Source organism: Salmo salar, chromosome ssa22 (assembly GCF_905237065.1).
Source record: "Salmo salar chromosome ssa22, Ssal_v3.1, whole genome shotgun sequence".
Taxonomy (NCBI): Eukaryota; Metazoa; Chordata; class Actinopteri; order Salmoniformes; family Salmonidae; genus Salmo; species Salmo salar.
This window is the reverse complement of record NC_059463.1, coordinates 10,481,625-10,494,786: the sequence shown is the minus strand read 5'-3', so window position 1 is coordinate 10,494,786 and position 13,162 is coordinate 10,481,625. Positions and strand designations below refer to the sequence as shown.

The window sequence follows — 13,162 nt, the reverse complement described above, 5'->3', positions numbered from 1 at the left end:
CTGAGCCAGGTCAACCAATCATCTACTCCAGTGGTCACCAGTCGATCGCGAGGCATTCCTAGTCGATCATCAAACATTTCTGTATTATTCTTTTTTACTTTTAGCGCTGTTGGTGGTAGGTGCACTTGATTCAGCTACCCTAGCACCGGGATGGCAAAGTTTTCCCATTTTGAACCATTTCATGTGTCTGAAGGTATAACTCTGCAAACCCGGCAGGCCCAGAGAGCAAATCAAGTGCACCTATAGGCCTACCGCTGGCCAATCAGATAGCTCAGATCACCCAGTTTTCTCGAGCCATAGGCTGTAAAAAGAAGCCTTGAGCGCACAGCAAAATTGATACTGTGAGATTTCAAAACGTTTAAAACCTTAACTTGACAGAGACTCAATGAATACAACAAAGAGCTGCTGTTTTTATAAGTAAGGTCATGCTTAAGTTGTTATTCAGCACTGTCAACACTTTGTTCAACAATTTTATAAGCCATAAAATGCTTGTTCTCCCTGCTTCCACTCACGCTACAACCAGCACTGAATGGGTACAGCAAAGTGTTGTTATTATTAGCGGCTTGTGTCTTTTTTAATATCAAGGAATATTTCACTTTCTCTGGCCATATGAATGACAACATGATTTGGTGCATGAGGCAGAAATAATGCAATGCGACTTGAGTTTCGCCATCAGCTGGAAGACTTGTGTCCCCTTTCCACAGAGGAGGGAGGGACAGCGGAGGGACGGTTAGACAGCCTCACGATGCAGACTCAATGCTGCTCTCTCCCTTCCTCCCTCCCCTTAGACTGACCATCAGATGCAGGCCATCAGTCCAGTAAAATAAAATAAAAGCTAATTATTACGCTCACTCAGCTGTGCCTCACAAGTAATACAACAAATAATCTATTACCAGTGTGATCATATACCTACAATTTGGAAATCATTTCTACACTGTCTGAGAAGAACAACATTAGTAGGGCAATTCAAGCATAGCCAATATGCTGTGATAATGAATTGGGCCTATAGCCTACCTGTCACGCCCTGACCTGAGAGAGCCATTTTTCTCTGTTTAGTTAGGTCAGGGTGTGATATGGTGTGGGCATTCTATGTATTTTATTTCTATGTTTTGGCCAGGTATGGTTTCCAATCAGAGGCAGCTGTCAATCGTTGTCTCTGATTGGGAACCATACTTAGGCAGCCCTTTTTCCCTCCTTGAGTTGTGGGATCTTGTTTTTGTGCAGCTGCCTTTGAGCAGCCCCAGAACGTCACGTTTCTTTCTGTTTATCCTCTTTATTGTTTTGTTCGGTTTCACTTCTAAATAAAGGATGTGGAATTACCGGCACGCTGCGCCTTGGCTTATTTATGACAGGGAGTTCGAGGACAGTGTGATCGTGACACTACCAACAAGCTCTCACAGTCTCAGGTCAGAATTAGATGTTCATCCATGTTTCTTAAACGTCACTTTTCGAAAGTTGTTCCAAACGTCAAATTTTGAAGTGTTTAAAGTGAGTTTAGGCATTAACTCCGAAATCATAAGGTTAGGCATGAACTCTAAATGGTTAAGGCAAGGGTTAAGGTTTGGGATAGGCTAAAACAAAAATCTCAAAACAACTTTCTATTGCTGGATTCAAACACATGCAACATTTTGCACCAGAGGTAGATGCTTACACCCATCGACATCCACAACACTCTAGCAAAACCGGAACATACTTGAAGTTAACATCGCTCACTGTTGCCCCTAGTGGCCAATTTCCAACTCATTTCCCAATATCCTCAGAATTGGATGGACTTCTAATACTGACTTGTATAATGGGTGACCTGGCTGAGCCTACTGCACAAACCTAATTGCTACAGAACTGTTTTTAATAGGTTAATGTTGCATAGGCTTATGTTCTTTAAATGTAATCTGTTAAAATAATGTAATCTGAGTGGTAGATCTCAGGCCTGCTTATGGACTCAGAAAGTGATCTTGACTCAGAAAAGGTTGGTGACCACTGATCTAATCCAATCCGTCATGGCCTAGCTGGGGGATCATTGACCGTGGTCCTGCTTATCTGCCCTGTTCTCCAGCCTCATGAACCCTGGCCCTGCCCCTCGTGTTGGTTAGTAGTGTTTAGATAAAGGCCAAAGTCCAAAGCATCACACCCCAGCTCCTGTCCCGGGAAATCATGGACACTCATGCAGGTCTAGAGTCAAACTCCACCAAAATAAATATGTGCCCCAGCTGGCCAGAAACACTTGTCAGTTTCAACTGAAATTAACTGGTCCACACTGAAATGTACTGAAATGTCATTTCAACAGATTATGTAGAAAATACCTTTCAATGGTCATCTCAGGGGCAGTAAATAGGAAGACTTGACACATGGCAGACTGTGGCAGACTGTGCTCAAACTAACCTTAGTGGAGCGAGCATTAGTGAAACATTAGTGTCAATTACCACATTAATTTCGGGATATGTGCTTGATGTCCAGCATGCACTGTTTTATGGTCTCTAGGTTACTTGTTGCCTTCTTCATGACAATACCACGGGATGCTAGGGTAGGGGAATATTATGATGGCATCGTCTATCGACGATGATTGACAGTGATCGTGGTAACGACATTGTTATGTGACAGACGATGGTTTAGCCTATTTGAAATTGACTGGTGCTACGCAGTAAAGAACAGAGTATCGCAGCACACTGCAGGGCAGCACACAAAAGACATTCAGAGTAATTTGCCTATTCCTATTTACTATAGCCCATTTTAATAAATATGTGAAACAGAACGCAAGAGAGGAATGTAGGCAACAGAGGAGAGAATTCCACCAAAGCAGGGCAAAATGTCCAGTCATTAAATATTGTTTCTTTCTCTCTGTGTCCTATGCAGGTCTTTAAGGCATCCACATGCTTCTCAGCCGAAACAGTTCGGAGCAGTTTGTGCATATACTATGACATTTTGTGACGCTTTTGTTAGGTTTGGTCTTCTGCAAGGTTTTTTTTCAATTGTTCGTGCACACATTTTTTCTCGAGGCAAGCCGAAGTCGGTAGCCAAAGTCTACGCCACTTCATCGGTGTTGGTCAACAGTAGGGATTCTTCAAAGAAGAATCCTTAGTTTGTTGTCATTCAAAGAGAGACTAATCATTTTCATGCACATTTTTTCACTTGAGAAATACTGCACCAAACATTTTAGTTAGATGTAGATGTAAAGTTGGGCGACTAAGATCTCCTCGGCAAAAAGTACACATTTATGACAGATTTCATGGGTCACTTTAGATTAATTCAGACTATTTTGATGCGTTTCAAGATAGACAAGGAGTACTATTGCTGCTATTTTCTAGATTTTTAGACACTAGACGCCAGCCGAACCGAAGCCTTTAAGCTATAACCAATTTTATTTGTATATATATATATATATATACTGCTCAAAAAAATAAAGTGAACACTGAAACAACACAATGTAACTCCAAGTCAATCACACTTCTGTGAAATCAAACTGTCCACTTAGGAAGCAACACTGATTGACAATACATCTCACATGCTGTTGTGCAAATGGAATAGAGAAAAGGTGGAAATTATAGGCAATTAGCAAGACACCCCCAATAAAAGAGTGGTTCTGCAGGTGGTAACCACAGACCACTTCTCAGTTCCTATGCTTCCTGGCTGATGTTTTGGTCACTTTTGAATGCTGGCGGTGCTTTCACTCTAGTGGTAGCATGAGACGGAGTCTACAACCCACACAAGTGGCTCAGGTAGTGCAGGTCATCCAGGATGGCACATCAATGCGAGCTGTGGCAAGAAGGTTTGCTGTGTCTGTCAGCATAGTGTCCAGAACATGGAGGCGCTACCAGGAGACAGGCCAGTACATCAGGAGACGTGGAGGAGGCCGTAGGAGGGCAACAACCCAGCAGCAGGACCGCTACCTCCGCCTTTGTGCAAGGAGGAGCAGGAGAAGCACTGCCAGAGCCCTGCAAAATGACCTCCAGCAGGCCACAAATGTGCATGTGTCTGCTCAAACGGTCAGAAACAGACTCCATGAGGGTGGTATGAGGGCCCGACGTCCACAGGTGGGGGTTGTGCTTACAGCCCAACACCGTGCAGGACGTTTGGCATTTGCCAGAGAACACCAATATTGGCAAATTCGCCACTGGCGCCCTGTGCTCTTCACAGATGAAAGCAGGTTCACACTGAGCACATGTGACAGACGTGACAGTCTGGAGACGCCGTGGAGAACGTTCTGCTGCCTGCAACATCCTCCAGCATGACCGGTTTAGCGGTGGGTCAGTCATGGTGTGGGGTAGCATTTCTTTGGGGGGCCGCACAGCCCTCCATGTGCTCGCCAGAGGTAGCCTGACTGCCATTAGGTACCGAGATGAGATCCTCAGACCCCTTGTGAGACTATATGCTGGTGCGGTTGGCCCTGGGTTCCTCCTAATGCAAGACAATGCTAGACATCATGTGGCTGGAGTGTGTCAGCAGTTCCTGCAAGAGGAAGGCATTGATGCTATGGACTGGCCCGCCCGTTCCCCAGACCTGAATCCAATTGAGCACATCTGGGACATCATGTCTCGCTCCATCCACCAACGCCACGTTGCACCACAGACTGTCCAGGAGTTGGCGGATGCTTTAGTCCAGGTCTGGGAGGAGATCCCTCAGGAGACCATCCGCCACCTCATCAGGAGCATGCCCAGGCGTTGAAGGGAGGTCATACAGGCACGTGGAGGCCACACACACTACTGAGCCTCATTTTGACTTGTTTTAAGGACATTACATCAAAGTTGGATCAGCCTGTAGTGTGGTTTTCCACTTTAGTTTTGAGTGTGACTCCAAATCCATACCTCCATGGGTTGATAAATTGGATTTCCATTGATTATTTTTGTGTGATTTTGTTGTCAGCACATTCAACTATGTAAAGAAAAACAGTATTTAATAAGATTATTTAATTCATTCAGATCTAGGATGTGTTATTTTAGTGTTCCCTTTATTTTTTTGAGCAGTGTATATAAGGACTCTCCTTAACTATCTTGTGTTTAGCTGTTTAAAAAAAAAAGCCAATATTCCCTTCTCTCTTCATTCGATAGGCTACATTAAAAGGAATGCTACGCTTCATTGTATTATTCATGGCTTTCTCCCAATCAAATAATGAATGTAACAGAGTTCCATCTCACAACGTTTATGATCACTATACTTGATGTAAAGTTACAAGATGATATAGCCTCATTCTGTTCAGAACAACCCAGGGTATGTTTGTTGTATTATGAAGAACATTTGCTGCGGACCACGCATCTGAATGCACTCATGACTGCATATGCGCACCAAAATTACGATCATCTTCTCTTACGGTGTTAGTGAAAGCCTAACACCGTAAAATCCTATTTTATAATTTAGCTAGCCATGTTGAACAGAACAAGCTTTCAAATTATGACCACATGACCCAGATTGAGATTTATAAATGGACTGTTTTTGGATTGCGTAAACAACAGCAGTAACTGTGTAAAGGCAGGGATGCAGGGGTGTGTTCTAAAGAAAACAACTAGAAGTGTCTTTGCTTTAGTTCCTCAACGGCACAGCTAGGAGAGCTCAAATTGCACCTTATAGTTAAAGACTCATCTCTGAGTCATAAAAGTACATTGAAATTAGGAACTATGCAAACTTTGGAGCGTTGTGTGGCAACTTGGAAAGATCAATTAGACCTCTCACTCAAACCCGTCTCGGTTTTTTTTTTCTCTTTTTTTGTTTTATTCAGTGAAGGATTTTACTTCCAAACTCACATATTCAGTAGGCTATGGTGGGTTATACACTGTTAAAATTGCGTTGTAACACCAAACTAATGGCAACTGAGCTGCCACCAAAGTGAAGGAGACAAAACCTTAAATCATCCTGAGATAGTTTGAAACATTACATGGTGTGTTGTAATACCACTTAATCAACTGTTGTGCAACACCTTGCCAGGGACTGGGAGCACTGGTTATGGTTGAAAACCCTATTTTGGTGTGTCGAGTTCTGTTTAGAGCAGAATTAGATACTTTATTTTTTGGTGTTGTTTCCTCTCGCTATAGCTTCTAAAAACTATAATGGTGTTTCAAATCCTGTCTACTGCAGAATGAACTCACTTCTTCTAGAGTATTTTAATGTTTAACATTGATATATGTATCTGATCATTTGCCAGTTTAACCCATTTTGGCAGGCATTGGTGTGCAAAGTTCTCAATACACCAGCAGTAACTAGAGGTTTGCAGGATATTGTATTTGCTGACACCATTAAAAGTTGGAAAAGTGGGAATGGGTCGACCTCATCATTGTTTTGATATCCTTTGGTTATCCTCATAAAATATACTTACATTTCAAGCAACATATTAAGTTGGATTTATTCTTACAGTGAGGGAAAAAAGTATTTGATCCCCTGCTGATTTTGTACGTTTGCCCACTTACAAAGAAATGATCAGTCTATAATTTTAATGGTAGGTTTATTTGAACAGTGAGAGGCAGAATAACAACAAAAAAATCCAGAAAAACGCATGTCAAAAATGTTATAAATTGATTTGCATTTTAATGAGGGAAATAAGTATTTGACCCCTCTGCAAAACATGACTTAGTACTTGGTGGCAAAACCCTTGTTGGCAATCACAGAGGTCAGACGTTTCTTGTAGTTAGCCACCAGGTTTGCACACATCTCAGGAGGGATTTTGTCCCCTCCTCTTTGCAGATTTTCGCCAAGTCATTAAGGTTTTGAGGCTGACGTTTGGCAACTCGACCCTTCAGCTCCCTCCACAGATTTTCTATGGGATTAAGGTCTGGAGACTGGCTAGGCCACTCCAGGACCTTAATGTGCTTCTTCTTGAGCCACTCCTTTGTTGCCTTGGCCATGTGTTTTGGGTCATTGTCATGCTGGAATACCCATCCACGACCCATTTTCAATGCCCTGGCTGAGGGAAGGAAGTTCTCACCCAAGATTTGACGGTACTTGGCCCCGTCCATCGTCCCTTTGATGCGGTGAAGTTGTCCTGTCCCCTTAGCAGAAAAACACCCCCAAAGCATAATGTTTCCACCTCCATGTTTGACAGTGGGGATGGTGTTCTTGGGGTCATTCCTCCTCCTCCAAACACGGCGAGTTGAGTTGATGCCAAAGAGCTCCATTTTGGTCTCATCTGACCACAACACTTTCACCCAGTTGTCCTCTGAATCATTCAGATGTTCATTGGCAAACTTCAGACGGGCATGTATATGTGCTTTTCTTGAGCAGGGGGACCTTGCGGGCTGCAGGATTTCAGTCCTTCATGGCGTAGTGTGTTACCACTTGTTTTCTTGGTGACTATGGTCCCAGCTGCCTTGAGATCATTGACAAGATCCTCCCGTGTAGTTCTGGGCTGATTCCTCACCGTTCTCATGATCATTGCAACTCCACGAGGTGAGATCTTGCATGGAGCCCCAGGCCGAGGGAGATTGACAGTTCTTTTGTGTTTCTTCCATTTGCAAATAATCGCACCAAATGTTGTCACCTTCACACCAAGCTGCTTGGCGATGGTCTTGTAGCCCATTCCAGCCTTGTGTAGGTCTACAATCTTGTCCCTGACATCCTTGGAGAGCTCTTTGGTCTTGGCCATGGTGGAGAGTTTGGAATTTGATTGATTGATTGCTTCTGTGGACAGGTGTCTTTTATACAGGTAACAAGCTGAGATTAGGAGCACTCCCTTTAAGAGTGTGCTCCTAATCTCAGCTCGTTACCTGTATAAAAGACACCTGGGAGCCAGGAATCTTTCTGATTGAGAGGGGCTCAAATACTTATTTCCCTCATTAAAATGCAAATCAATTTATAACATTTTTGACATGCGTTTTTCTGGATTTTTGTTGTTGTTATTCTGTTCAAATAAACCTACCTTTAAAATGATAGACTGATCATGTCACGTTCGTCGTAAGGAGTGGGCCAAAATGCAGCGGGAATGTGTATGCTCATCTTCTTTATTTAAAGAAAGAACGTGATACAAAACACTGAAACAAAACAACGACGAAAAAACAGTCTTGTAAGGACAAAATGTCTATACAGAGAAACAACTACCCACAAACCCCATGGACAAAACACCCCTATTACATAGGACCTTGAATTAGAGGCAACAAGAAACAGCTGCCTCCAATTGAAGGTCAAACCAATAAACTAGACATAGAAATAGAAAACCTAGAATAAATATAGAAATACACTAAAAAAAACACCCTAAACAAACACCCCCTGACCAAACTATAATAACAAACAACCCCTTTTACTGGTCAGGACGTGACAGATCATTTCTTTATCAGTGGGCAAACGTACAAAATCAGCAGGGGATCAAATACTTTTTTCCCTCACTGTAAATGTTTTTTTGGGTCAAATGAAATGAACAAATCATTGAAATGACTTGCATTCAGTATGTGTTTTTGTTTTTTTGTCAATTTCAATTCACCCCAGAATTTTTTTTTTTTTTGCTGTGTGGATGAGTGTGTAAAAATCAAATGAAAGTTCAATGAAATGTAACCTGAAATGTAACCTACGATCGGGGTTAAATTCCCGCTTCCGCCTGTCCCATTTTGACTACTTCTCAGTAGCGGTGCGTGGGTAAAATCACTGGGGAAGGCAAGCCAGGGGAAAAAAGCCATATTAAAATCTACGTGTTGTGATAATTTCGTTGTTTTCTCTATAACCTGTTAGTTCATATGCCTTGCCACCGTGATATACAGGCCTAGGCCGAGACAATAAGAAGTCGCAGTGGCAGAATAAATTCAATCACACCTTTTGTTTTATCACAAAACCGGAGAGTCCACAAAGCATATTGCATTTAACAAACAGTTACATGACCTACAGCATGGTCAATCAAGTTATTGTTTCCGACATATTCGGACTACTAAACAACTATTGATTTAGAACACCAGAGAATTACCGCAACTCGCAAAGAAATCAGGAGCTGTCACCACTAGCACCATTTCAAATTCAAAAATTCAACATCATCACATCACCTATGCTTAGCCTAATACAGTGACAACTAAAAGATTCCAAAAAGTATTTAGTCCAATCAATTTTAAGGTAAATATGATGTGGCTTCCCATGGTACTGATTTCTGTGTGTGTGTGTGTGTGTGTGTGTGTGTGTGTGTGTGTGTGTGTGTGTGTGTGTGTGTGTGTGTGTGTGTGTGTGTGTGTGTGTGTGTGTGTGTGTGTGTGTGTGTGTGTGTGTGTAAGAAGAAAACATGTTGACTCACCCTACTTGTAGAGAAACTCCAATGCCCTCTGCTCTCTTTCATGTTGCCGAAAAAGTCTATGATTGTCATACAGTACACGCTTTTAGTTTTTGTTGTCCTAGGCTACCTGGCTAAAATGCTTGCTCGCTACCCTAACTTCCTTTCATGTGCAACAATTGGCCAGCTGGTTGACATTAGTCTATATCTAGCTACTTCCATCCTCTCAGACCAGAGGCACAATGTAGGAATTTATGGTTGGATGACAATTGCTGTTATAATTATTGGCCAGTACGGATAATTAATTAAAACCACAAGTCCAAATCCCTATCTCCATCCATGGCTAATTTAGGAAAGGGTCCATTTTAGCTACCTAGCCACCAGAGGACAACAACACAACGAGATGCAACAATTCAACATTTCTTCTGTCAATGACGTTTGGCTTGATGTACTGGGATTGGTTTGATGCCAAATTCAAACTTGCTTCCATTGACACTTTATTTTGGTACGCCAGGCCCATTTACAGTTTAGCACACTCAGTTTAGCTCAACGCTTATTGGCTATTAATGTTGGGGGGGCTACACGTACAGAGACAGAGGGGCGCTGTTTCGCTGGCTCGGATGCATTCTCCAGTGAGATACATTCAGAGTTTGCCAAAAGGCACCTAAAGTCTCTCAGACCATGAGAAACAAGATTCTCTGGTCTGATGAGACCAAGATTCAACTCTTTGGCCTAAATGCCAAGCGTCATGTCAGGAGGAAACCTGACACTATCCCTACGGTGAAGCATGGTGGTGGCAGCATGTTTTTCAAAAGCAGGGACTGGGAGACTAGTCAAGATCGAGGGAAAGATGAACGGAGCAAAGTACAGAGAGCTCCTTGATGAAAATCTGCTCCAGCGCTCTCAAGACCTCAGACCCAGGTGAAGGTTCACCTTCCAACAGGACAACGTGTGCTAAGCATATAGCCAAGACAACACAGGAGTGGCTTCGGGACAAGTCTCTGAATGTCCTTGAGTGGTCCAGCCTCCCCAAATACAAGTGTGCCAAGCTTGTAGCATCATACCCAAGAAGACTCAAGGTTGTAATCGCTGCCAAAGGTACTTCAACAAAATACTGAGTAAAGGGTCTGAATACTTATGTAAATGTGATATTTCCGGTTTTTATTTTTTATTTAAATTTGCAAAGATTTCTTGATCGATGAGGAGAAAAAAATATCATAGATTTTAGAATAAGGTTGTAACATAACAACATGTGGAAAAAGTCAAGGGGTCTGAATACTTTCCGAAGGCACTGTAAATTATTTTATATGTTTTTGGCAGCCATGAATACACGCCACTGCTCCTTCTTAATCTCCTCCTGTTCCTAATCTATCAGTGGTGGAAAAAGTACCAAATTGTCATACTTGAGTAAAAGTAAAGATACATGAATAGATAATGACTCAAGTAAAAGTGAAAGTTACCCAGTAAAATACTACTTGAGTAAAAGTCTAAAAGTATTTGGTTTTAAATATACTTAAGTTTCAAAAGTAAATGTAATTGCTAAAATGTACTTAAGTATCAAAAGTAAAAGTATAAATCATTTCAAATTCCTTATATTAAGCAAACCAGACTGCACCATTATCTATTTTTTATTTACGGATAGCCAGGGGCACATTTCAACACTCAGACATAATTTACAAACAAAGCATTTGTGTTTAGTGAGTCCTCCAGATCAGAGGCAGTAGGGATGACCGCCAGATCAGAGGCAGTAGGGATGACTTTATAAGTGCATGAATTGGACCATTTTCTTGTCCTGCTAAGCATTCAAAATGTAACGAGTACTTTTAGGTGTCAGGGAAAATGTATGGAGTATAAAGTACATTATTTTCTTTAGGACTGTAGTGAAGTAAAAGTAAAAGTTGTCAAAAATAAAAAATAGTAAAGGAAAGTACAGATACCAAAAAACACTTAATTAGTACTTGAAAGTATTTTTACTTAAGTACTTTACACCACTGTAATCTATAAAGCATAGAAAAAGGTGGAATTCCACCCCAAAATATTCTCCATAGAGAATAGAGAATTCATAGAGAATTCTCCATTCTCCATATGGTCAATCAATATTTAGCCGAAAAACTTTTTGCATTTCTTAATCATTTGATTGTAGCAGTGACACAGTCTGACATTTTTTTAAAACATATATTGTGTTTTGATGCTGCCTTTTACACTCACTTTCACAAGACTTAAAAACAACAATATTCAGATTGAAGAACCACTTTGGATGTTTCAGAGTACTTCTATTCTGTTTTTTTTATTTTTTTATTCTGTGTATCATAACACATGCATTGGGTTTAGATTCAAACACCCCTCCAAACACAAAATATCAGGTTAGGTGCACTACTGATCATGGTTTCATTACACAATCATGGTGTTTTGAGTCTTTCTATTTTCACAGTGTACTATTATTTTGTTAATATCAGGGACCATAGCATTTGCTATCAGACAATTAAACTTGAGTCATCACACATAGAGTGCACAAAAGATATTGTGAAAGGTGGCTATATCAAATTAAAATGTGAGTGTTACGTAGTCTTCAAATTACAAACAATGAAATTAATTTATAATTGAATCCTTCGAAGAAGGCAGATGGTGGTGAAATTTACGCGTCAAGGCAAATTAAGATGATCAAAATAAATACAAAAATAGACATATTAAATCGTATTTTTGATATTAAGGCATTGTTCATTCATGTGAATAAGGAATGGTTATTTGAAGTTTTTATTGTCTATAACAATGTGTTTACGCTCAATTGGGTTTATTTCATAAATGCAATTCTCGAGCTATAGTTTTGAAGAAAAAAAAGTTTGTATTAATTATGTTGGCTAGTAAATTGCGGAACAATCGATCAAAACGTTCGAACATTTCACAAATCACAGGAATATGAAACACTGGAATATGCTAAAATCTTACCAGTTGAGTCGAGTGCCACGCTGTTTCGAATGAATTCCGCGATTAATGAGACATTTTACACATACATCTACTTTATCTCGATACTTTCCTCTTCTGTTTCTTGACTCCTAGGTCTCTTCTCTATATAAACTCTACCGTAATCGCGCGCACTCAATTATCTCTCGTAGTAGCCTAACAGAAAATTGTCGATTGAGATATTAACGGCATTTGTATATGGTCTAAAGTATAGCTGAGCTGTTGAGCTCGTTTAAGTTCCGCCTCCTTCCCTAGATCCTGTTCGTTCATGCTTCCCACTCTCTGCGCGCGGTGAGAAAATGATACGGACGGTGGACTACAGAAAATTGGCTCTCATTTCGCTCATCACTTCACTTTCATGTTCTGAGTTTTTATTGCCTGTAGCACAAACACACACGTGCACACAAAACATACACACAATTTTACACTCACCATATGCTTCTGCTACTCTGTTCTTTACTGTACACTTATTATTATCTATCCCCATGCCTAGTCACTTTACCCTGCTTTCATGTAGGCCACATATCTCTTTTACCTCTTACCCCTGCACATTGATCTGTTACACCCTGTAGGCTAGCTCCATACTTGTGTATTTTAGTTGATTCCTCTTGTGTTACCATTTTTGGTAACACTTCCTTTTAAGGGATCCTTATTACAGTGTAATTACATGTGTAATTACACGGTAGCAAGTATTGTAGTAAACAGTAAACACTCATAGATACTTAAGTGATAATGCCAGGGAAGCCGGTGTTTGGAGGATATATTGGCACGGGTGTTGTAAGCCTGAGACAACAACAACGGGTTACCAACATATTCAAATGATTGACATATTTTCATTAAAAACGTTATTTTGATTCATTTATTCATACTATTTCATCCTTCCACAAGATATAGTCCCGACACAAATCTAGGGTTGCTAGAGACGCAACCCAGTCGTTCAGTCTTTTTGTTATGTATCTATGACTGGCAACGTTCTTATCCCTTGCTTGCTAGCTAGCCAACGGCTAACTTACAGTCACGTCAAAAAGCCAAAATAAC

At 40.9% G+C, this 13,162-nt stretch overlaps 1 protein-coding gene across 2 annotated transcripts in view; it reads right to left on the bottom strand.

Moving 5' to 3' along the window:
* LOC106582752 (sodium-coupled neutral amino acid transporter 3) overlaps window positions 1–12,412 on the bottom strand; it is a 63,246-nt gene extending 50,834 nt beyond the window's left edge. Inside the window, exon 1 of one of the 2 annotated variants that reach the window (XM_014166141.2) lies at window positions 12,110–12,412. The gene's annotated coding sequence lies outside the window, so the exon portion shown is untranslated. The remainder of the gene's footprint in view (window positions 1–12,109) is intronic. The other variant, XM_014166140.2, reaches the window with a different exon arrangement.
* Window positions 12,413–13,162: the final 750 nt, after the last annotated feature.